This window comes from Gopherus evgoodei, chromosome 4 (genome assembly GCF_007399415.2).
Source record: "Gopherus evgoodei ecotype Sinaloan lineage chromosome 4, rGopEvg1_v1.p, whole genome shotgun sequence".
Lineage (NCBI taxonomy): Eukaryota > Metazoa > Chordata > Testudines > Testudinidae > Gopherus > Gopherus evgoodei.
The window spans coordinates 26,024,897-26,052,125 of NC_044325.1; the positions used below are offsets into that span (position 1 = coordinate 26,024,897).

Consider the following 27,229-nt stretch of genomic DNA (forward strand, 5'->3'; position numbering starts at 1 on the left):
GCAGGTGTAGTAAATCACTTCCATTCCATTGAGAGAAACTGGCCAAATATCAGCACGTTGGAACAGATCTATCAAGTAATTCATAGGCATTGGAGATAATAATGTAATTGGGCTAGATCTGCAGACCTGCAACATTTGAAAGGATAATGTGGTACAACTGTCAACCATCCTACCAGGCTGCACAGTTTTAGTTTCTACAGCATTTAAACCAGGCCTAGTTGGATCAGGCTGTTTTCAACCTATCCTTTGCTGCATACACTGCGCAAGTTCTATGTATGGAACTTCCACGGATATCCAGTATGCAGAACGAGTACAGAAGGGTGATAGATATCAAAGGACAAGAGATCGACAGCATGGATCAGAGAGAGCTCTTTGCCCTCAGAGGGCTGCTTAGCTTCACTTCACTGTTCTCTTATGCCCACCATTCATAAAAGCTACCTCAACAGCACTCACTGATTTCTATAAATCAGTGGACAAATTTAGGAGGTGATGTAAACAGTAGTGTAAATTCCATATTGGTAACTGCACAGGTCAGTGTGAGTGAATGTAAGTGGGTGCCTCTGAAATACAAAGCTGGCAGAACGGCAGTGCTAAAGCAGGAAAAAGCAACAACCAGGAGGATGTGAGACTATGTAAGATAATGCAGGTCTGTCATAGGCCTTGCTTTTCCTTCTCCAATCCTGACTGTCCACTTTCCCAGAAGGAGTTACGCTAAGTTAAATCCTCACTCAAATATGCTGATTTACCAACATTTAACTTATATCCCAATCTAGGTCACATCTCTGCATTTGGTCCCAGCAGTTCAGTCTGCTTCTTGGACATCTTTACTAAGTTCACTGGTGTTTATATGCTATTTTCTGAGAGGAATAAAAATAAACAAACATAATTATTAATAATATATGCTCTATTGAATTCTATGGGTGAAATACTGGCCCCATTGTAATCAATGGGTGATTACAGAAAGCTATTAAATGCTCCGGGAAGTCTCCTTAGAGGGAACATTTTGAAATAACTTGGCATAAAGTGCCTAATGCACAGAATCATTATGGACTATGGGCTTGTAAAAGTTCAAATGTAAAGGTTCAGCTTTTTCTGAGTTATCCTCCAAGACAGTCGGAACAAAATGTTTACGATCAGTTTATTATATATATAGTGACAAAGTTCCTCCTCTACCTTAGTGGGTCCTGCGCTTATTGGCAGATTTGCTCACCTCAGTGATCTTCCCCATAGTCTGGGTCAACTTCTCCTGTGTCTGATCAGGAGTTGGGAGGTTTAGGGGGAACCCGGTCCTGCCCTCTATTCCGGGTTCCAGCCCAGGTGCCCTGATTAGCCTGCCTTGATTGGCTGCAGGTGTTCTAATCAATGTAGCTATCTCCACTGCCTTCTAGAAAGATCTTAACTGGCCCCAGGTGCCTTGATTAACCTGGAGCAACTGCCATTTGGTTACCATGGTACTAGGGATTTGTATAGCCTGGGGCTAACATACCTGTTCCTCAGTACTTTACCGTAGCCATCTGTACATATATCCCCCCCCTCTCTGCTCAACACTATAGGGTTGGGCAACTTGGGAGGCCAGGCAGTGTACTCGTGAAAGACCATCAGCATTGCTGTGGTGGCATCCAGCCCTGTGCCGTATGTGGAACTGGAATGGTTGGAGGGATAAGAACCACCCGGTGACCCCTGCATTCTTTTCCTTATTTCTCTGCATCCAGTGGAGGGGTGCATGGTCTGTCACAAGAGTAAATTGCCTGCGTAAGAGGTAATAATGCAGTGTCTCCGTGGCCCATTTGACATCAAGGCATTCTCTCTTGACTACTGCATACTTCTGTTCTCTTGGGAGCAGCTTTCTGCTTAGGTAGAGGATTGGGTATTCTTCTTTGCCAATCATTTGTGACAGAACCACCCCCAACCCCACCTCAGAAGCATCTATCTGTAAAATAAACTCCTTGGTAAAGTCCGGGGCTATGAGTATGGGGTCATTACAGAGCGCTGTCTGAAGGTCTAAAAATGTCCCCTCTGCTGCGTTGGTACACTTCACCATGTCTGGACCTTGGGCCTTCACTAGGTCCGTTAGAGGACTTGCCCTACTGGCGAAGTGGGGAATAAAACGTCGGTAGTAGCCTACCACGCCTAGGAAAGCACGGATCTGCTTTTTTCGGGTCGGCCGGGGCCAGTTTTGAATCGCCTCTAGCTTATTAGTTTGAGGCTTCACTATACCCCTTCCTACAATATATCCCAGGTACCTAGCCTCTGCTAGTCCTATGGTGCATTTAGCGGGATTAGCGGTAAGGCCAGCCCGCCTTAAGGTGCGTAGTACTGCCTCAACTTTCTCCAAGTGGGTTCCCCAGTCTGGCGTATGGATGATGACCATCATCTAGGTATGCAGCTGCATAACTAGTACGGGGGCACAGCAGCTTATCCACGAGGTGCTGGAATGTGGCTGGGGCCCCATGTAACCCAAAAGGGAGGATAGTGTACTGGAATAGCTCGTCTGGGGTGGAGAACGCTGTCTTTTCTTTAGCTTCTTTGGTCAGGGGAATCTGCCAATACCCTTTTGTCAGATCCAGTGTAGTCAAGAATCAGGTACTACCCAGTCGGTCAACCAGTTTGTCGATGCGTAGTATGGGGTATGTATCAAATTGGGATACTTCATTCAGTCGGTGAAAGTCATTACAGAATCTCGTGGTACCATCAGGTTTGGGCACTAGAATGACTGGACTGCACCACTGACTGTAGGATTCTTCAATAATGCCTAATTCTAACATTTTCTTTACGTTGGCCTTGATTTCTTCTCTTTTGACTGCTGGGATTCGGTAGGGTCTCAGTGTTACCTTGGCTCTGGGGATCGTGTGGATGTGGTGATAGGTCTCAGTCGTCCGCCCTGGTTTTGTAGAGAACACATCTCGGTTGCGATTAATCATGTCGGCTGCCTCGAATTTTTGGATTGGCATCAAGTCAGGTGATATCTTCACTTGCTCATGTAAGTTATCCTCCTGGGGAAGGGTCTCCTGGGTGACTAAGCATGCCTCTCGATCATGCCAAGGTCTTAGAAGATTGATGTGGTAAATTTGCTCCGGTTCCCTGCGACCTGGCTGCTGCACCTTATAGTTTACCTCTCCCACGGCTTCAATCACTTCATAGGGTCCCTGCCACTGGGCCAACAGCTTGCTTTCTGCTGTGGGCACCAGAACCATTACTCAATCCCCTGGTTGGAACCGTTGAAGCTTTGCTTGGTGGTTATAATGGATCCGTTGGGTCTCCTGTGCTTTTTCCAAAGTGTTCCCATACAATGGGTATAACTCGGGCTATCCGATTCCTCATCTGTAGTACATGCTCAACTATGTTCTTTCCAGGATTTGGCTCCTCTTCCCAGGCTTCTCTGGCTATATCCAATATGCCTCGGCGGTGGTGCCCATATAGTAGTTTGAATGGAGAGAAACCTGTGGAGGCTTATGGAACTTCCTGGATGGCGAACATGAGGTAAGGCAATAGGGTATCCCAGTCTTTCCCTTCCTGGCTCATCACTTTCCTGATCATGGTCTTGAAGGTCCTATTGAAACTTTCTACAAGACCATCTGTTTGTGGGTGGTATACAGAGGTCCGCAGGGCTTGTACATGGAGCAATGAACAGAGATCTTTCATTAACTTGGATACGAAAGGTATCCCTTGATCAGTCAGTATCTCCTTGGGTAGTCCAACCGGGAAAAGATCTGTACTAGCTCCTTAGCTATTGTCTTGGAAGCTGTGTTGCGTAGGGGGATGGCTTCTGGGTATCGGGCTGCATAGTCTAATACAACCAGCACATGTTGGTGGCCCCGAGCTGTCTTCTCTAGGGGTCCAATCAGATCCATGGCTATGCGTTCAAATGGTATCTTTATTATTGGAAGAGGTATCAAAGGGGCCTGTAAGTGTGGGCGAGGCCTATGTAGCTGACACTCTGAACGAGAGGTGCAGTATTGCCTGACATCTTCATGTACTCCTGGCCAGAAGAACCTCCTGACCGTGGGCGAGGCTCAATATGGCTTTTTGATGTTTTCGTGGCACCAGAAGTTGATGTATCTCCTGCTCCTGCATTTGCACCTCACGGTACAGGAGATCTTTCTTCACTATAAAGCAGGGTCCTGGACCCCGGACCTTCCCCTCCACTGGTATCCCATCTATCTCAGCCACCTCTTTCCTGACGTTATCATATCTAGGGTCCTCTGCCTGGTCCCATCCGAAAGTCTCTCTCCCAGGACTAACCTGCCTGAGCTCCCAGGGGCCGGCTTCTGCTTCTTCCAATGGCTCGTCACCATCATAGCTGGGGCCAGCCTCTGGCTCACCTTCCGTGTTGGTAGTTTCTCTGATGGCTGCTCGTGTCCATCTGCCTACTAGCACGGTCTTCTGGCCCTGGGTCAGGATCCGGGTTCCCAAAGCCTTCGTGGCCTTCCTTTCTTTTTTTGTCTTCCAGGCCTTTTGGGGGGCTGAGAATAGATCCTGAGAAAACTCAGAAAACATTGGGGGTTGACATTCCCCCAATGATGAGTCACTGCCAACAGGGTCTCCAGCTGTCTCCAGCCTCTCCGGGAGGGGTAACTTATCAAACCCTGGATAGTCCCTCCCAATAACTATAGGATATGGGAGTTTAGGAACTACGCCCACTGTCACCTTAATGGGGTTCCCCTGAACCTCTATCTCCACTGGGATGGTGGGGTAATGGCTCATGGCCCCATGCACACACGTCACTGCTACGCGTTTGGCTTGCAGCAGCTGGCTACTTTTGACCAGTTTACCCGATATAAGGGTGATAGCACTCCTCAAGTCCACAAGTGCTGTAGTCTCTGCTCCATTTATCTTCACCAGCCTGGTGTAGTTATGCGGGGCTAATGCGACGCCCGCAAGGGGGATAAGGGCACATGGGACCTCCCAATCCCTCAAGTTGCATTGCATAGGCTCCTTGGTGCTGGGACACTGTGCTGCTATGCGTCCCCACTCCCCACATGCATAACATCTATAACTGTTTCTAATTATTCTCCTATCATGTGGGCTAGGGGGGTTAGTCCCAGGGTTCCCCCTACTCAGGCCAATCCCTTCCTTTTGGAATCTCTGCTGGTTTTCAGCCCCCTTCTTCCTCCACCTAGGACTCCCCAGGGGTTTGGCTGTCCCACCTTCCAGCGCTGGGGTTGGTGTTTGCTACGAAAGGGGCTTTCCTTGGGTAGTTGGGTCAATTCCCTGGCTGTCATGCGTCTTTCTACCAGCGTGATCATCTCATCATAGGTGGATGGATCGTTCTGGCCTACCCATCTGCGGAGATCTGGTGCCAGTGCCCTCATGTACTGGTCGATGTATCTCTTCCGGACTCCGGGACGCTGTTTGCAACCACTTTTGTGTGAGATGGATGAGGTCATACAATTGGGACTGCAGGGTTTTGTCTTCCTGGTACCTCCACACATGATACCGCTGGGCCCACACTGTGGTCGTTACTCCAGATCTGGCCAGGATCTCTGCCTTCAGCTGAGAGTAGTCTGCTGCAGCCTCTTCAGGCAGATCATGGTAGGCCTTCTGGGCCTTGCCACACAGGAATGGGGCAAGGATGCCAGACCACTGATCTCGAGGCCAGGCCTCCCGTAGGGCTGTCCTCTCAAAGGCCAGAAGGCATGCCTCTGCATCATCATCCCGTGTCATTTTCTGCAGCCAATAGCTGGCCCGTATGAGCTGCGTCCCATCATGGCCACGGTTCAGCTCTGTAAGGATCTTTACCTGGTTTACCAGTTCCCGCAACATAGCTCAGTCTTGAGCAGCTTGGTCCATCAGCAGGCGATTAGTCTCTTGCTGCAGCCGCACTGCTTCTTGCTGGGTGGCTGCCTGGACATGGGTAGGCTCCTGCTGGGCCACTGTGGCTTGTATCAGTGCCCACACTATGTCATCCATTGTGGTGACAAAAAAAATTAACCCTCTCTCTTTTTTTTAAATCACCGTCCTTCTTCCGCCACGCTGTGCACACCAAATACCCCACTAATGACACCAGTTGTAACAAAGTTCCTCCTCTACCTTGGTGGGTCCTGCGCTTATTGGGTCAACTTCGCCTGTGTTTGATCAGGAGTTGGGAGGTTTGGGGGGAATCCGGGCCCACCCTCTACTCCGGGTTCCAGCCCAGGGCCCTGTGGATTGCAGCTGTCTATAGTGCCTCCTGTAACAGCTGCATGACAGCTACAGCTCCCTGGGCTACTTCCCCATGGCCTCCTTCAAACACCTTCTTTATCCTCATCACAGGACCTTCCTCCTGGTGTCTGATAACGCTTGCACTCCTCCAGCAGCACACCCTCTTATTCTCAGCTCCTTGCGCCTCTTCCTCCCAGCTCCTCACATGCACTGGCTCTCCCCGCCTGACTGGAGTGAGCTCCTTTTTAAACCCAGGTGCCCTGATTAGCCTGTCTTGATTGGCTGCAGGTGTTCTAATCAATGTAGCTATCTCCACTGCCTTCTAGAAAGATCTTAATTGGCCCCAGGTGCCTTGATTAACCTGGAGCAACTGCCATTTGGTTACCATGGTACTAGGGATTTGTTTAGCTTGGGGCTAACATACCTGTTCCTCAGTACTTTACTGTAGCCATCTGGCCTTGCCCCATCACTATGTAACTCAAAGATTGCTGAGATTTCTCTCAGATTTTCATTTTGTTTTAAAACGTCCCATTTGGCAGAGACAAAGCAATGAAAAGGTGAATATTTTAGGAAGTTATAAGTGTATGAAAAAAAGATGGTATAATGGAAATCGATTAGCAAGCTTAACTACAGCAGTCTGTACTACTGACAGCAATAATATATTGTGGATGGCTGGGTGTCCATATCTGCATATTCCGGACATAAACACACATGGAATTTACATAATGTACATAATGGGGTGATGTGGTATAAGAGTTTTATAGGCCTGAGTTTTTGATGATCACTGACAGGAGGAAAAGCCAGGAGTGAGTTAAACAGGGCATCAAAGGTTTTATTGGCACCCATTTAGGTCACCTCACATAATCATGTACTTTCCTATGACACAGCAGATTCTACTGAAAAAATATTTTATAAAGGTTTAAAAACTGTTGGTACTATTAAAAACTGTTGGCACTACTGTTGGTACTGTTTGTAAGGACGGGTTTCCTTAGTGTCATTAACCCAACTGTGCTCAAGGATTCAGAGGCTATGTCTACCTGCAGTTGGCCTGTGCTAACCGACTCAGGCTCGCGGGGCTCAGGCTGTAGAGCTGTTTCTTTGCTGTGCAGACTTCTGGGCTAAGGCTGGAGCCTGAGGTCTGGGACCCTCCCACCTCACAGGGTCCTAGAGCCTGGGCTGCAGCCAGAGTCTGGAAGTCTTCACAGCAATGAAACAACCCTGCAACCCGAGTCTGGTAGCATGGGCCAGCTGCTGGTTTTAGTTTGCTGTGTAGACATACCCAGAGGGAGACAAAATCAAAAACTTTAAGCTTTTCTGTAACTCACACTGCTGTGATTTTAAGGGCCAATATCTCACAACTTGCTAGAGCTAGAAACTATGGCAAAGATTTTCAGAAGAGTGGGTGCCTTAAATGTTGATGTCACCGAGATACTTTAAAGGGGCCTGATTTTCAGAGAGTGGGTGCTCAGCACTTCGTGATAAACAGGCTGCTTTAAGGTGTCTCAAATTGGGCAGCCAAAACTGAGGCATACACGAACACTAGTCATTTCTGAAAATCTTTCCCCAGAAAGCCAGTGGAGAAGGGAGGGGAATTCTTTGCTTCAAACAGGATCAAGTTCCCATTCGTTAAATCTGTTACCAATGCAGGACTGGATACTCCCTGTCCTGGGCCTTTGGCTAGTGTAATTTTGTGGGAAATGCCTCAATTTCCAGGGAACAAAATAAAAACATAATGTGGAAAGGATGCTTTTGATTTTGAAGAGAGCCTTATGGAAAGTTACTAGGATACTTTGCGTTTTAGAAACAGACCTGATGGAGATAGATTAGTGGGCAGTGCACATGCGAGGTGTCCAAGGTACAAGATAAATGCAAGTTATCACATGGTTCTACAGGTTAACACACTGATCTCATCATGGTATTAATGCTAGCAATATACCCAAACAGCAAAGTTTGGATCTGGATCTAAACTTTCACACAATTTGACCAGGTTTGGATGAAATATATGGTACCATCCATAAAGTTTTGTTATGGATCCCAAATTTCCCTCTAGCTCAGGGATGCTGGTGATTTGGATCCAGGTTTTAAATTCACACACTCTCTCTAGATATGTACACATCTGTTACATGTTTCATTAAACATTCATTTGGCTGCAGACATTCTAGGGGTTATGGTTAGATTTTCAGAGGCCCTTGTATCCTTCATCAAGTAACAGGACTCCACTTTGAAAAGCCCTGGTGAGATTTGACAGTACTACTATCAAGGAAATTTCACTTGGGGAAAAAAAAACAGACTACCATGCTAACTTCTGCATTCTAATTGGCAAAATTAATGAGAACACATACACGTTCAGGCTAAGTGCCAATGTTCATGCAAGCCCGAGAGAAAGAGTGAGGGTGAGAGATAGCAGAAACAACTGCAACTCCTCGAGAATAAACTGAGTCAGGATACCCAGAAATGGTTAATGGTTAATGAACACTGTATTAATCTGGTACATCAGCAAGAATCTTTTTCTGAAGTTAGCTGCCTATGCAAACTAAATAACATGCCTTATTTGGCTAACATGTACATTTGTAGTGCAGAAGAAAACCAGGATCAGACCATATCAAAATCACAACAAACCAGAAAAACAAAAAACAAAAACCCCAGAAAAGAAGCCAATTTCTTTTCTTTTTTGCACAATTTTTTAAAGAAGTTGTAACGATTTGTGGAAAGCAGGTTGCAGAAATTCTTCTGCGATTGGTATGGAGCAACACGATTTGCAGGTTGGGCTGAAACTTTCTGCCAGATGAACATCTAGCAAGTTGATTCTACCTGCATATCAAGTAGGTACTCAGAAGCATACAATTCTGCAAACATATGTGCTTAACTTTGACTTATGTTTTTAGTTATGCACATGGGTGTTTGCAGGGTTGAGGCCACAATTACATCAACTGCACCCTGGACACTGGGATAATTTTAGAGAGCAAATTGCACCTGTCACAAATAACAGGCTCTTTATTCAGGCAGATAGTTCGAGTTAATGAAGAAGATGAGATCGGTGAACATACACAGAAACTTTATGAGCGTTAGCTAATACAGACAAATAATTGAAATCAGCAAAATTAATAAACTAAGTATAAGAATCAGGTAAGTAAAGTGGTTTCCTGCATTTTTCATTCTTACAATCTCCTATTGTTCATACTTACAACTTTATGGGGACCATTTGAAGTAACAAGGTCAGTGGAGAGCCCTGGCATGACCATACTAAGGCTTTTGCCAGTTTGTGTCATCCCTGGTGATTCACTTTGGACAGAAAAGTAAATGGAGAACATCACAATAAGATGAACCCATCAGTACTAATCAGGTGTTACACTTCTTAATTCATACATTTACATATCAGTGGCCATAGTCAACTAAGTCTCAGCCAGGGCCGGCACGAGCATCCCAAGCATGTGCTTGGGGCGGCACTTTTCAAGGGACGGCACTCCGGCCCTTTTTTTTTTTTTTTTTTGCTTGGGGCAGTAAAAGACCTGGAGCCGGCCCTGGTCTCAGCCCCTGTCCATAAGTAGCTTTTCAGGTAACCATAATTAGGGGTTCTGGTAGTTGCCACACGCTAGAGCTAGATGCATCGATATACTTGTATCAGCATCAACACCTTTCCCAATATTTCCAGTGCATCAATGCGGGTAACCGTGAGGGTACATGCTGCTCAAAACCCACCTGTGATTTGGTTATTTTCCAACTTAACCCAATCTTGCTGTTAACGTGTTTACAACAGGGCACTTATTGCTAAACAGTATAACCCTCGCTCAGTGGCTCTCAACCTTCCCAGACTGATATACCCCTTTCAGGAGTCTGATTCATCCTGTGGATCCCCAAGTTTCACCTCACTTAAAAATTACTTGCTTTCAAAATCAGACAAAAAAACTGAAGTGTCACAGGACCCTGTTACTGAAAAATTGCTGATTTTCTCATTTTTATCAGATAATTACAAAATAAATCAACTGGTATATAAATATAGTACTTACATTTCAGTGTATAGTATATAGAGCAGTATAAACAGTCATTGTCTGTAAGAAATGTTAGTTTGTTCGGACTTTGCTAGTGCTTTTTGTGTAGCCTGTTATAAAACAATGCAAATATCTAGATGAGTTGACGTACCTCTTGGAAGACCTCTGCTTTCCCCCAGGAGTATGTGTACCCCTGCTTGAGAAACACTGCCGTAGGTCACTTATGCTAAGTCTTGATGCTTCTTACGCTAACAAAACTGTAACTACTAGGCATCCCTAGGCTGCAGCTTATTGGCATGCCTACACCTTAATATGAATACTCATATTGTATGGTCCCCTACTTGCGTTTTAGCTATACTGGCATCACTTATAACTAATAAAAGCACTTTTATACACAATATCTGAATGAAGTTCTCCTTGTAACCTCTCCAGAAGCAGGCTGAGCTCACAGGTCAATAGCCCACACATATTTGTAGACAGAAAAGCATGGCCAGGTTTTAAAAATCTATCCCCTTATCTCAAAAATCATACTATGTAGCTCCAGCCCTTCGAGTATGGAACAGACTGAAGTGAGTTCCAACTCTATTTTTAATTTCTTTTTTGCTTAACTACATTAATGTAACTTGATTTCATCTCCTCGATGAGGACTCTATATACCTCTGTTCTGTACATTAACACTCCCTTACATTATTTTTTACATATAGCAGGGTCTCTTATTTAAGATCTTAGTTAAAGAGTTTTAATTGGCATCATGTTTTCTTTTATTTGTTAACTCTGTAATGTGTTTAAAATGAAGATGTTTTATTCCTCATTAATAACACGTATCTGTTGAAACACAAATTCTCTATAACATCTTAAGAAATGGCCTTCACACACATGTAAAAGAAAAAGTCAGATGAGAAGAAGTTATTCAGGATTTAAGCAAACAACTTACATTCTCTCTCACACACATCTTCCATAAAGGTGGTGTGGAATTTACATGTATATTAATTTAAAGGGCCAGATGGTCATTTCAGATGCTCATTGCACATTGCCACAGAGCTCAAAAAGTTCCATTAGTTCTCTGTCAGATGTCTTGGGATATTGTGACAATTAATGCTGTAAGTGTAAGATTAGAATGTGTCTGCAAAACAGAGTTAAGTTTTCAGATAGAAATCCCTGCACTGTAAGATAATGTAGGAAAAACTTTGGAGAGAAAAAGATCCTCCACTGCTTTAAATTTTTTCCAACATAAACTTTTACTCCTTTTGCTGCAAAGGTTAGTTCTCTTTTGCATAAAAAGTTTGTGTTTGACCCAATATCCCCCTCAAGCTACTTTTAATAACATGCAGTGCTTTTGCTGTTATTGAATTTTGTAAAAGAATTACATTTTTGCCGTGGTGGCGTGGAACTGCCTTGATCACTGAGATGCATAATATGTCACTGTCAGTGAAGGCCAGCAAGGAAGTGTCAGCATGGAATGACTTAATCCCCTATGCTACTCTGCTCCACTCCATGGCATGGCGGTGCACAGAGGAAACATGGCTATGAAAAACTCTGCAGAAATTCCATACATCCTACTAGATATGTGGCAAGAGAGGGGTATACTTAGCAGTGAAAATGAAATTGGACTGGGTGGCTTATTTGTCTCCTCTCTCCTGCAAAATAAAAAGACTGCAGAATGATATTAAAATTTGCGGAAAGATAATGCTGCTCGAACCAGCATTAATGCTTGCTACATACCCTAGTCACAGGGTTCACCCTAGCCAGGGGCAGCATGGATTCCAGGTCTGCATTACTGCCAAATCTGGAGAGTGGGGGTAGGCAGTGGTCTGGACATAAGAGTTGAGGGGAAAGTCCTTCAGAGGGGCTATCTTGGGATAACTGGGGTTATTGAGCCTCTGAGGCTTTTGCTGCCATGGCATCCCCACCTACTGGTGTAGACCATGGAGGGGGAACATAACAACTCAGTTTCTTCCCCTCCACTTCCCCCACTGCCTCCCTTAAAAGGATTATACAAGCATCACCAAATAATTCCAGCTCTGATCATCTTATAAAGGCAGAAATGGCTGTTTTCTAGGGTAATGAGAAACCTTCATTGCAAAACTGACAAAAATTCATCCAATTTTATTCAAAACCCAACATTTAGGTCAGATTTTCCAATAAGTTTACAAACCTGGACTGAGCGTCTGGTAAATCTGGCGGGATTATTATGGGAAACTGTGGTTCTGGAAGTTTTGCTTCAAGTTTGAATTCCTTGCAGACCCCTGCAAACCAAAGTCTGATTAAAAGTTTGCAAGGGTCTTACAATCCACAATGGTGGAGTCACACTGCTCTAGTGCTCTCCTCATCCCTGGTCTTGTTTTTGTTTTCTAATGTGCTCTGCCAAAGCTCACACAAATGTTGAAGGCAGGGATTATTTTAACAACAGCTTGATTTTGATTTCATATATGCATGTGCTGCAGGAGACAGATCACAGACAATAGTTTAAATTGAAATATCTGCATTTAACTGCTCACATTTTCATGTGCTTCTTAAATATGAGCAGATATGAGCAATGAATGCAGCTGGTAATGACATCCCCATATAAACATCCCTCAAGTTGCAATGTGATTTACCTCCTACCCTGACAGCTTTTGGGAACACCCCCTGCAGGTGTGACTGAATACAATGACTATAGAATATCAGGTTTGGAAGGGACCTCAGGAAATCACCTAGTCCAAGCCCCTGCTCAAAGCAGGACCAATCCCCAACTAAATGATCCCAGCCAGGGCTTTGTCAAGCCTGACCTTAAAAACCTCTAAGGAAGGAGATTCTACCACCCCCCTAGGTAACTCATTCTAGTGCTTCACCATCCTCCTAATGAAAAAGATTTTCCTAATATCCAACCTAAAGCTCCCCCACTGCAACGTGAGACCATTACTCCTTGTACCGTCAAAAGGGAATTAGGTTAGTCAGGAGCCCTTCAGTTCCTACACTGTTTCAGTTTCATAGCTGCTGCAATCTACGTTTTTATCAATTAATTCAGGAGATATATTGCTGGTGTCTGATGTTTCCATGCCTCTTTGCTTTGTAATAATTTATTGCATTTTATACGAACATCTTGTGACTGAGCTCTAGGCCTATTTTTGGGTGTACAGACACTGGAAAATTTCCATATTAGTTTTGTTCCCCATTTTGTTTGATGACACTTACCCACGATATTTCCTAATCCAGATAACATTTGCTGTTTTCACATCAGTTCCTGACACTGGCTGGTTTCTTCCTCATTGGCCTTGGCCGTACGTGCTATTGATAGTCCCAGCAGCACTGCGTCTGGCCTAGTTATAATCTAAGAATGCAACTTCCGGGTGCTGACGCTGCTCACCACCTTTTGTACAGCTTTCGCCTTTTCCCTGACTGAACTAACAGGGCTTGAATGGGAACTCTCTGCAGTATAATACTGTTACCAAGGTTATTCCAACTGTGGGTCTTACTGTGTATTTTTGCCGGTTTCTACTGAACTTTTGTTGAACTTTGTCAGTAAAACCTGGCTATTTCATTACCCCTGCACTTTGCCATTGCAGGGGGAGAGATATTGCTATTGTTTTGACTCAGAAAACTAGTCAGTAAATGAGATCAAAGCTAGATAGCTGTTACTGAGAGAAATTATGTGCTACTGCTTGCATTGACTCTGAATGGACAGCCTTTGCAGGAAGGCGCCCTCTTACTGTTTTCTGTGGAAACAACCCACAATTTCAAGCAGTGTTTTTCCTAACATAGTTTTTGTATTCTTCTCTTTTGTGTGTGTTTACTGATGCAAGCGCTACCTGACCCTGGACATACTTAAGAAAACAGCAAACCACAATCATTTTTCTGAACATCCATGAACCTGGGTTCAGAGAAACAGGAACTCTCATCTAAGCCAACCATAGTTTTGCCTAGAGCTGGTCAGGAAACAGATTTTCTGTCCTCAAAGAATTTCAAGATTTTGGGATATTGTTTGGTCTAAAATCAGGATAAAAAGGCAAAATTTTGATTATTTTTTTTTTTTTGCAAAACAAAATCCCACCCTCCCAAATCAGTGAACTCAAATGTGTTGTTTCAATAAATTCAAAATGCTTCATTTGTTCCGATTTTAATTTAACATAAAATACATTTCAAAACAAAAAGTCATTTCCAGATGAAATAAAAATCAAACCTTTTCATTCAGAAAATGGCAAGTTTTAACATTTTCAAAAATGCTTTCCCCTCCCCCCATCTTTTTTTCTGAACAAAATTTCATCCAAATCGATAAAATGTCATGAATTTTTTTGGCTTTGTCAAATGAGAATTTTCCCAGCCACTCGAGTTTTGACACTGATTTTTGCAAGTCAGCCCAGCAGCTCCGCACTAGAGCCTCCACACCAATACTCATAGACTCATAGGTCAGAAGGGACCAATATGATCATCTAGTCTGACCTCCTGCACAAGGCAGGCCACAGAACCCCACCCATCCAATTTTATAACAACCCCTATCCCAGGACCGAGTTATTGAAATCCTCAAAATTGGTTTGAAGACCTCAAGCTGCACAGAAACCACCAGCAAGCAACCCGTGCCCCACGCTGCAGGGGAAGGCGAAAAACCTCCAGGGCCCCTGCCAATCCGCCCTGGAGGAAAATTCCTTCCCGACCCCAAATATGGCGATCAGCTAAACCCTGAGCATGTGGGCAAGACTCACCAGCCAGCACCCAAGAAGGAATTCTCTGCAGTAACTCAGTTCCCGTTCCATCCAACATCTCCCCGCAGATCATTGAGCAGACCTATCTGGTGGTAATCCAAGATCAATTGCCCAAATTAATGATCCTATCATAACATCCCCTCCATATACTTATCAAGCTTTGTCTTAAAGCCAGGAAAATCTTTTGCCCCTACTACTTCCCTCGGAAGGCTGTTCCAGAACTTCACTCCCCTAATGGTTAGAAACCTTTGTCTAATTTCAAGTCTAAACTTCCTAATATCCAGTTTATACCCATTCGTCCTCGTGCCTACATTAGTACTAAACTTAAATAATTCCTCTCCCTCCCTAACGTTAACCCCCCTGATATATTTATATAGAGCAAGCATATCCCCCCGCAGCCTTCTTTTGGCCAGGCTAAACAAGCCAAGCTCTTTGAGTCTCCTTTCATAAGGCAGTTTTTCCATTCCTCGGATCATCCTTGTAGCCCGTCTCTGAACCTGTTCTAGTTTGAATTCATCCTTCTTGAACATGGGACACCAGAACTGCACACAGTATTCCAGATGGGGTCTCACCAACGCCTTATACAACGGTACTAACACCTCCTTATCCTTGCAGGAAATACCCCGCCTGATGCATCCCAAAATCGCATTTGCTTTTTTAACAGCCATATCACATTGGCGACTCATAGTCATCCTGCTATCAACCAGTACCCCAAGGTCCTTCTCCTCCTCCGTCGCTTCCAACTGATGCGCCCCCAACGTATATCCAAAATTCTTATTATTAATTCCTAAATGCATGACCTTGCACTTTTCACTATTGTATTTCATCCTATTTCTATTACTCCAGTTTACAAGGTGGTTCAGATCTTCCTGAATAGTATCCCTGTCCTTCTCCGTGTTAGCAATACCCCCCAGCTTTGTGTCATCCGCAAACTTTATTAGCACATTCCCGCTCTTTGTGCCAAGGTCAGTAATAAAAAGGTTAAATAAGATCGGTCCCAAAACGGATCCTTGAGGGACTCCACTAGTGACCTCCTTCCAGCCTGACAGTTCACCTTTCAATACGACCCTCCGGAGTCTCCCCTTTAACCAGTTCCTTATCCACCTTACAACTTTCATATTCATTCCCATCTTTTCCAATTTAACTAACAGTTCCCCGTGCGGAACCGTGTCGAACGCCTTACTGAAATCTAGGTAAATTATATCTACTGCATTTCCTTTATCTAAGTAATCCGTTACCTTCTCAAAAAAGGAGATCAGATTGGTTTGACACGATCTACCTTTAGTAAATCCGTGTTGCAATTCATTCCAATTACCATTGACCTCTATGTCCTTAACTACTTTCTCCCTTAAAATTTTTTCCAAGACCTTACATACTACAGACATCAAGCTAACAGGCCTATAATTACCCGGATCACTTTTATTCCCTTTCTTAAAAATAGGAACTACATTAGCAATCCTCCAGTCATACGGCACAACCCCCGAGTTTATCGATTGCTTAAAAATTCTTGCTAACGGGCTCGCAATTTCACGCGCCAGTTCCTTTAATATCCTCGGATGGAGATTGTCCGGGCCCTCCGACTTCGTCCCATCGAGCTGTTCAAGTACGGCCTCTACCTCAGTTGCGGTAATATCCGCTTCCATATCTACATTCCCGTTTATCATCCCTCCATCATCACAAGGTTCCTCACTAGTCTTATTAAAAACCGAGGCAAAGTACTTGTTTAGATGTTGGGCCATGCCTAGGTTATCCTTAACCTTGATTCCATCCTCAGTGTACAGCGGCCCCACTTCTTCTTTCTTTGTTTTCTTCTTATTTATGTGGCTGTAGAACCTTTTACTATTGGTTTTGATTCCCTTTGCAAGGTCCAGTTCAATGCGGCTTTTAGCCTTCCTCACTTTATCCCTACATGTTTTGACCTCACCAAGGTAGCTTTCCTTACTGATCCTGCCTTTCTTCCACTCCCTGTAAGCTTTCTGCTTTTGTCTAATCCCCTCCCTGAGTTGCTTGCTCATCCAGTTTGGCCTACAACTCCTGCCTATGGTTTTTTTTCCCCTTTCTCGGGATGCAGGCTTCCGACAGTCTCCGCAGCTGCGACTTAAAGTAATTCCAGGCCTCCTCCGCATTTAAATCCACTAATTCCTCCGTCCAATCCACTTCCCTAACTAATTTCCTTAACTCTTTAAAATTAGCCCTCGAGAAGTCAAAAACCCTAATCCCAGATCTACATTTGTTTATCCTTCCATCTAGTTTGAACTGAATCAGCTCATGATCACTCGAACCAAGGATGTCACCTACCACCATTTCTTCTACGAGGTCCTCACTGCTCACCAACACCAAATCTAAAATGGCATCCCCTCTCATAGGTACTTCAACTACTTGATGAAGAAATCCATCCGCTATCACATCCAGAAAAATCTGACCCCTATTATTCTTGTAAGCACTCGTCCTCCAGTCTATATCCGGGAAGTTGAAGTCCCCCATAATCACACATTTCCCCTTTGTGTTTACTTCATTAAAGACATTAAAGAGGTCTCTATCCATATCCCAATCAGATCCCGGCGGTCTGTAGCACACCCCAAGCAGTATCTCAGGGGAAGCTCTAGTTGCTTTTTTACCCAGTGTGATTTTTGCCCAGACAGACTCTGTCTTATCCATTCCATCGCTTCTTATTTCGCTACAGTTAATTTCATCATTGATGTACAAGGCTACTCCACCACCTTTGCCTTTCTTCCTGTCTTTTCTAAACAGCACATAGCCTTCAATACCCGTGCTCCAGTCATGAGTACTATTCCACCATGCAGGGGATGGATCACTGTGCCAGCAAAACACAGACAGTGTGGCGAGAGTGGTCATAGTGGTGGGCTAATGACAGGGTCATTGGATCCACATATAAATGAATATAGTGGCCCTAGTTCACCACACAAGTGGCACTGGAGGATTGAAGCCAATGGGCTCAAGCAGCAGCTGCAGAGGTGCTATGCTGCAGGCCCATGCCCAGGACCTGGGTTGGGGGCTGGATTTTGTCTCTTCAATCACACTTCACCTGAGAAGCCGAGAGGACTTACTTCCTATCCAGGCTCTAAATTAGCCGCTTCGCTATGATATCGGAACACCTCACACACAGCACTTTAGACAAGGCTAGTTGAGACTGGAGCATGGGTGAGAGCAAGATGGCTAAGTTTCAACCAGACAAGACTGAGGTGATGATGGTGAGTTGGCGGAGGCAGCTGAAGGAGACGGAAGAGGTAAAATCAGTCCCTTTGCTTGAGAAAGTATGTCCATCCTTAGTTACTAGGGTTTACAACACAGGGGTGATATTAGACCCAAGCTGCTGTTTGATGAGCATACTACAGCAATGACCTAGTCAGATTTTTACCATTTGCCTCTGTCTAAGAGGTTGGAAACTTTTCTTTCAGATGTGGACTTTGCCATTATTACTCATGCATGTGTTCCTTCCAGATTAGATGATTGCAATATACTCTACATGGGATTACTCCTTAAAACCATTTGGAGACTGAAGCTGGTACAGAACACAACAGCTCACTTACTGAGCACTGCATCTTGAGCGAGCACCTGACATCAGTGCTTTGGGCTCAGCATTGGCTTCCCATTAGTCTCTGGGTGGAGGTTAAGGTGTTGGTTATGACCTATTAAGTCCTAGGGACGGCTTACCTGGGAGACAGTCTGGAGACAGCCTTTCTCCCCATACCATACTGCTGCAGGGTCAGTAATCACCCTCATTATTGAAGAGAGGGGTTGGCTGGCAGGGCATTCTCTCTGAGGACTCTAGAACCTGTTCCCCACTAGACTGGAAACAGCCCAAATTTGGCAACCTTCCAGACATACTGCAAAAAGACATCTGTTTGATGGGTTTTTTGGAGACTGCTCTCCAGAATGAAAGGAAGCTTTTTTGTAGGTGGCTGGCTGGCAGAGTTCCATTCTGAATTATTTTAATGCTGCTGGGATTTTGTTGTAATATTAATAATGTCACAGGTTACCTAAGGCTTTGTCTAGGCGTCGTCTTATTATGTAAATCAAAGTTATACTGAGACATTAGACAGACAACTTACATACATTAAAACAAATACTGCATTGATGCTTGCTTCCCTAATTGCTTTTAAATAACGTCACAGGGTAGAACTTGATTTCACAGAGCACTTTTCATATTGAATAAATACTACAATGTCATCATCTACACATCTGTGGCACTTTCTCTCTCAGGATGACAAAGCACTTTACAAGTGTTAAGTAGCTTCAGCAATCCTGAGTGCAGAAAAAGTTAAATGACAATCAATGTTATACTAAGGCCTCATCTACTCAAGAAAGTTTGCCCCAGTTTAATGACAGGTGTGATTTTAAACTCATTTAGTTAAACCACTACAAAAGATTGTGTGGATACTCTTATTTTGGTTTAAACCAGACTTACTTCAGTTTAGTTTAGGCCAATTAGAAATCAGTTTAAGCTAACTCAAAGCAAGCCCATTTTAAACTGAAATAAGAGTGTCCATAGAGATGTTTGCATCAGTTTAACCATCAGCTTAAAATCTGATTTAAATTAAACCTGTGCAATTTTCTCATGTAGACAATGCCTAAGGCAGAGACAAAGCTGAGAATACAAAGCCTGCAGCCCTATCTGGCAGTTCCCCACTCTAACCACGATACTGCATCCTTTGCAAGTGCAAATGTACACACAAATGTGTGTACAGTTTTATTTTAAAAAAAAAGGTGCACAAAAGGATCCATTGTTTGAAAATATGGCTCCTAATATGCTAAAAGCTCAAAGAGTATTGGGCGTGAGAGCAATTCTAGGATGTTCAAAGAGGAGAAGCCCACAATAAAGAAACAGTAGTGAACATATCAGCAAGTTATTGGGCTAGTGTGCTCAACGGCCAGAAGAAAGAACATGGAATACTTGTGGCACCTTAGAGACTAACACATTTATTTGGGCTTATGAATATTAAATCTGTTGTGATAGATACACACACAGTGAGGTAGGTATTAAAACAATTATCAGTCATTGTCCTGGCATAGGAATTTCTAGGCCTATACACTAGTGGTTTAATTAATTAGGTAGAAGAGAAAATCATGAGGGAACCTGTGAATTTTGTTTGCTGTGGACATAATAAAGATGCTTCTGTGATAAAGTAGATCCTGAATTAAGCAGATGTAGGTGCCCTGTGGTAAGAGAGACTATTCATATTTAATACATTAGGGAACCTAGCTCAAACCCACTTCATCCTAGCAGCATCTGCCCAGTCAATATGAGACAGGATTACCTCTCATATAAGTGTCAAGAAGCTAAAAAGGACTGCAAGAATACAGAGGAAGATTGTGCTCTCACCTAAACTAGTACAAATCTAGAGTGCTTCCAGTTCCTGAGGTCAGTGGAGTGACTCTGGATATACCATCCAGTGTAACTGAAATCAAAATTTTGCAGAAGGCAAAGTTTTTAATGGTTCTGCACCTTTTCTATGTGACCCTTATCTTCATTAACCTCCCTCCCCCAGAATAACTAGTATTAAGAAACACAACTTTCCTGTCCATTATGCTGCAAAAGGACAGTTCTAGGATTTGTCATTGTATATTACCAGACATGAAAACCACTGTACGGACACAGCCCTTTATGAAACGGGCCAAGGCCTGATTCTGTGCTCGTACTGTATAAAGGGAGTAGATCCATTGAAGTAAATGGAGTTATATCGGTGTGTGGTAGCAGAATCAGGCCCAGGGTGTGCATAAGCTGTGAAATAGTGAGGGATTGGTGAGATTAATGCAGAAAACACATTCAGCAGAGTTCACGGAAAGGTGGAACTGGAGCATCCCAGGAGTATTATTTTGCTGTGTAAAGCCCTGAGCCAGAAACAAATAATTCAGCAACTGTTCAATTATGTCCTAATGAAATACAGGCTAATACAGGCTTGCCACCTGTTACTAGAACACTGAGCCGCGGAACAACAGTTAGCAACTCCTTCCTGCTAGGAAGAGAGGCTGAACCTTTGCTACATTTATAGAAATGCCCTTGTTTCCATAGACGGTTTTATGAAACTTAAGCACCTCAATCAGTTAAATGTTAAGTTACATTTATGGCAGGACCATCAAAAGGTTCCTAAGAGAAGTTTACTAAATCATAGATTGTGAGTGTTTAGCCTATGGAAGACCTTCTCCTTTTAAAAAACAAAGTCACTCTGCTCTGGTTAATTAATTCTGGGACAAGAGCTCCTTTGGATCTGGCTTCATGAACACATCCACAGAAGGCGGCGGTGGCACAAGAAGCCAGTAATATCAACATAAAGGGTTCAGAAATCATAAGTCAGGCCCCACAATCATGAGACTGGCTTAAAAATCATGAGATTTTAGAGAAAGAATATTTTGGTTGTTTGTACTTCTCTTGTGGCTTCTGAACTTTCAAGTTTTCAAGCTGTTTTCCTGCAATGAGGAATGCTAGAAATGTTTTTTTTTAAAACAAAAGTTGTTCCTCCTGTATTTGCTTTAAGAAAAACAGCAAACATGCAATAAAATCAAGAGAGCTGGCAACACTCAGAGCCTTCCCTTCCCTCCCTCTATATGGAGGACTGGCCCAATCAAGGAGCCCAAGTAAGTCTAGTGCAGGGGTTCTCAGGATAAATTTTTGGGTGGCCTCAGAGTGCAGCCACCAACTCTGGCTGGTGGCTGCTTTCACACTTTTTCCTAAAATACTTAATTAACTTTAGTAAAACCAAACAAATATGTGCACATACATGTCCAAATCATTGTAATTTATTTATTGCCAGCTAGTAAGTCTTTTGTGAAAAGTGATATTAACAAACATACATGTATCAGTTTTCACAACAGACTTATTCAGCCCTGGCAAGCCTGGGGACAAATTAAGCCCTGGATGGAGGGTTGGGGTAGGCAGCAGGGGCCAAGAGTGATGGAGGTGGTTAGGGGAGGGCAGCAGGGGACTGGAGCCTGAAGCCCCCATGGCCACAGCCCAAAGCCCTGCAGCCAGAGGATGGAGCCCAGGGACAGAGTCCAAAGCCATGCGGTGGAGCCTGGGGCTGAAGCCCAAATCATGAGCCTCACCCCCCGGGGACGGTGAGGAACTCACCAGTGCTACTCCCTCCAGCATTGTGCCCCAGGTGTCTCCAGAGGAGGGCAGGGCCAAACCCCTGATGGCAGCCCCAGCAACCAACACCAAGGCGGTGCATCCAGGAGCACCTGGGAACAGGAGGGGCCATTACTCCCCACCACCACCATTCACTCAGGGAGGCTGTAGCCACAAGGAAAAGCTCCTGGTGGCCTCAATTTGAGAAATGCTGGTCTAGTGGGAGACTCTCCAAAGAGGCTGAGGAGCAGGAAGCCAGTAGCCCACTCCCCACGTGCACTGAGGCCCGAGGAGCCCGCTCAGCTCAGCAATCACACTCTTCCAGAACCACAGAGTTGCCTCCTGAGGCACAACACCTGCAGAAGAGCCAGCCACGGCAGGCACCACCACACTGCCCTCACTGAGGGCTGTGCCTTGCAGTCAGCACATAGTCCTTAATGTTTGAATTAAATCAATTATTTTGCATTATAATTACATATAGATGGATTTTATTTTAGTGCATACCTGAACTGTTTATTTTGCTTTGGTAAGAATGGGCCAGACTCATGGTATGGTATAACGGTACACCTCTTCCTCGATATAACGCTGTCCTCATGGAGCCAAAAAAAATCTTACCACGTATAGGTGAAACCTGCGTTATATCAAACTTGCTTTGATCCACTGGAGTGCGCAGCTCTGCCCCCCAGAATGCTGCTTTACAGCCTTATATTGAATTTGTGTATAATCATGTGGCACTTAATGGGGTAAAGGTGTATTAACTTAAGAGGAGACTGCAGCAGGAGTCAATTGGCCTAATGTGGCTAAGAAAAGAATACTGTGCAGCCTGATTCTGAAAACAGGGCAGGCTTTACCACTGGCTTAAATGAGTGCAGGACCAAGCCCTGTGTGACTGACTTCCTCTTGTATAACAAATGGGATATGTTATGAATGTCAGCTGAAATACAGCGGAGCAAGACAGTGGGCTGGTCTACACTACCGGGGGAGGGGAAGAGGAGAGAGATTGATCTAAGTTATGCGACTTCAGCTATGGGAATAACATAGCTGAAGTTGATGTACTTAGATCTACTTACCGTGGTGTCTTCATTGTAGTGTGTCAACAGAAGACGCTCTCCCATCAATTCTACTTGCGCTTCTCGTTGAGGTGGAGTTACCAGAGTCGATGCCAGAGCGATTGGCAGTGGTTACTGCGTCTACAGTAGACGCGCAGATAAACTGGACACCCCGCGGATCGATCACTGGCCCCTCGATTCGGCCAGTAGCGTAGAGAAGCCCAGTGCATAGGTGTAATTCCAATTAAGCCTATGGGAGTTATACCAAGGCCTGGGCCTTCAGAATTATATTTTGGTAGATTTCTACAGTTTATAAACTCCAGTGATTGATCGCCTCTCTAGTTTTGTTTAACATACACTAAGATTTATAACACACTGACAGAGAAAAGCATGGTGCAGTTATATTATTCTATCAGAGGCATCTGTGGGGCTCATGGATGGGTTGTGTTGGCTTGGGAATCAGGAGACCAGCATGCTACTCCAGCTTACTCACTGGGCCTGCTGTGTGACCTTGCGTAAATCACGCCACTTCTCTGAGCCTCCCATTTCCCTTCCCAAATGCTGTTTTGTCTGGTCTATTGAGGCTGTAAACTTTCTAGAGCAGGAATAATCTTTTAGCATGTACTTGTACACCAGCAAAGCCCCTCTTGTCCCGCAGCTCAATACAAATACTGTATTGCAGTACAATAATTAATAGCAAGAGTGCAGTGAAAAAGGTACAGTGAACTTTCATTTGTGGAAAAGACATTGGACAATTTTTGACCAGACTTTAATCTAATTCTGAATTAGGATCAGCGAGCACAGGACGCCTGCCCAGTGCCCTATTGAAGCCAATGGGACCATACTGACAGGTGCAGGGATCTGGAGGACTGTTGCAGGGAAAATGGCCTTACATTGGTATATATCCAGAGATTACATATGGTTTTTCATGTTTGAAGCTGAGAGTGCCTTGTAAGTGCAACTTGAACAAATTACTATTCCAAGATAATAAACAAAACAGGGCCACCCTTATAAAAATATAGGAAAAATGCTAGTTTAGGACATGGACCCAGCTCACACTGAAGTGGAAGGCCAAAACTTCCATTTGCTTCAATGGGTGCAAGAACTGCCCCCCTCAATCTAGATACATTCCTAAATGCTTTGACTTTCTACACCTAAGGGCCCAATCCCTCAACTCAATGAAGACAAGAGGAGTGGAGTGTGCAAGGCAGCTTCCAGGAGAAGCTCAGCACTTTGTAGGAGGACATAAAGATATGTCTCCACTGTGACCCTACCCACCTCACCCACCCGAGGCCCGAACGTCTACACTGCAATTGTATAGCCCTGCAGATTGTCCGAGTCAGTTAACTCCTCTTTACTGCAGTGTAGACATTCTCATAATAGTTAAAGCTGGTATAAGATGCTGTTCTTGATCATACTTTGGTACTGTTAAAACGATGCTCTAATTTCCATCGGTACATAAGCAAAAGGATACTTTAATACAGTAAATAAAAGGAAAGAAACAAACCAATGTGCTGCTAAGAGTAATTATTATACACTGTACACTATTGATTTCTCCTGGTTTAACAGCCCTGTCAATGTAAAGGTCCAGTTGGTTGGATCATTTCCATCAAATATTAACTCCTCAGCATTTTAGTACCAATCTACCGAAATTAACAAAACAAAAGACAAGACAACAATGAAATACAATTGAAAGCATATGAATTATTTGCCACAAGAATCTGATGGAAGTGCAGAATGTTTTCATTTTAAAATGCGCTCATGTCAAACCTACACAATTTGAAGAAATACTGCTCCCCCCTCCAGCAGCAGTTCACGTCAGAAAGAGGCATGCAAATCAAGGTACAGCAGATTAAAAAGATTCCGTCACCTACAAGACATTCTGCAAAGGATGACGCAGTCACAGTGGCAGAGGCAGAAGCAGTGACAAATCCATTCCCTGCTGACCATAGTACAGCAGCGCCTGCTTTAGAACAATCTTCTATGCAACTTTCTCATAATCAGCACTTACCTACCATCTCACTATAGGCCAGGTTACACCAAGTGTAATCAATACACCACTATGTCAGGGAACTGGGCCTCTCCGTTTAAATATTTAATCAGACCTTCTTCCTAACCTATCACAATGTTTGAATGCTGGACTTCATCATCTGACACATTGTCTGGATAGTGAGAAGAAACACTGCTGAAATAGTATTGCAAAAACCAGAAATAAACTGCAGGCACTGCACCACCTTGCTCCAAGCTTTACTGACTTATTCACGTGCAATTAATTAATACATTAATACATTATTAATACATTAACAGCTTGTGAATGACAAGAGAAGCCAATACATACTGGTGATAATGACTGTGTACATATTGGATCAAATTTCCCTTGGTGTCACTTGGTGTTACGCAAGGGATGAATTTGGACCACTAGGTAACAGCTGACATGCTGGATTTAGAATTAAATATATATTGTTTAAAATCCCCCATCTGCTCTCTCTCAGTTCTTGTCTTCATCATCCGATCATTCCTGTTCTCCCTTCTGATCCTCCCCAACCACCTCTTTCCTCCCTTTCCACTTTGCCTGCTACTTCTTCCCTATTTCAAATGAGGCAGATCCCTCAGAAAGGACTCCTCTAGAAGTTAATGGGTCATATGTGCAAGAAGGCTCTGCAGAATATTTACTCTCTGAGTGTGGTTACACTGCCCCTGGGAGTGAGCCTCACAGCCTGGGCAGACAGACTCGTGTGAATAAGGCTCTAGCTCATGCACTAAAAATAGCAGTGTGGACGTGGCTACACCAACAGAGGCTTGGGCTAGTCACCCGAGTTCAAATGCACCCGAGGCTCTGGGTCTGAGCTTCAGTGACTAGTCTGAGCCTCCGCCAGTACTGCAACAGCCAAACTACTGTTTTTAGTAGTTGCAGTGCACACGTACACCTCTGTCTTCTTTTCTCTATTATTCTCTCACCCAGCCTCTTTTTCCCCACCAGTCCTTTCCCTGTCTTTTATCCCTTCCTGACTTTTTATTATTCTATCTACTGGGATTTCACTTGCCCCAATCCTGCACTGTTACACACTGGGCCAGATCCAAAGTAGTATAAACCAGTGTAGCTCCATTCACATCAGTGGAACTGCTCTAATTTACACTAGTTAGTGAACTGGCCCCTAGAGTTTAATGGGTCTTTTGCATGTTATATCTATGTCTTGGAAGCTACTGCACAGAGACTGAAAGCTCTTGGTACGGTTAGAACACGTGAATCGCCTGTTGGAGTCAATTATTTCACAGACTGGAAATATATCAAAACAGAAACCACTCTCATCACTCCTGACACCTATTTAGTACTACTGACGTGCGCAGTCTCTAAAGAAGCTCCATCCTTGTATGGTATACGGAATATTCTCAAACCAATTGGGTGACATTTGTAGACATTTTTATGATCAAACTGCATATTTTTTGTTTTCCAGTGTTTATTTCTATTAACTGTTTATATCTCATTGTCAGTCTACACTATTTATACTTCTGCATTGGGCACCATTAAAAAACTAGACAGTTACCACCTGCTGCAGTTAAATTCAAAACAGCATTTGTGTTATTGGGCAGTTAAAGGGAAATTTGCCCATTAGTCAATTTTTTTCACAAGCACCTCTGTGCTTGCTCCTATGGTGCCCCTTCTCCATGGAAGGAAACCCTATAAAATCAGCAGAGCCTTTACCATATCCTTCTTCAAATCTCTCTGTAAAAATCACCTGAGCCATGATGCCGACAAAACCCTTAAAGTTTAGGCAGCTAGTGTGCTACAACAGCAGCTGCTTATATGAATCATAATTGCCTCAAGAGGCTCCTGTACTCCCATTGTGTTTGTTGTATTCACTTATCTCTTGTTATATACTTAGGCTGTCAGCTCTTTGGGGGAAGGGACTGTCGTATCTGTTTGTCCAGATGGTGCCCAGATCCCTGAATGGTGCCTCCATGCAATACTTAAATAAATCATGATGATGATGACAGAAAAAAGCAAAAAATACTGTGATAATGGCAGATATTGCAGGCACTACATGCCCAGGGTTTTGCATAATTACACATTCATCACATGAAACACCTGTAAAATAAATAAATTGTTCATATTATTATTATTAATAAATACTTTTCTAGTCTATGTCGCATTTAGGACAGGTGCTTCCAAAGGTTTTTCCTGGAAGAAAAGAGCACGTCATTCAAATCATTGCCCCACTATCCCACGGTTCGAGGCATTTCCATTTTCTCCTTACTTTTCTTTGTTTCCCTCTGACACCATGC

The 27,229-nt window shown here is 43.8% G+C and overlaps 1 protein-coding gene across 4 annotated transcripts in view; it reads right to left on the bottom strand.

Annotated features, from left to right (window-relative positions):
• EVL (Enah/Vasp-like) overlaps positions 1-27,229 on the bottom strand; it is a 222,810-nt gene that overhangs the window by 31,432 nt on the left and 164,149 nt on the right. The gene's annotated exons all lie outside the window — the stretch shown is intronic.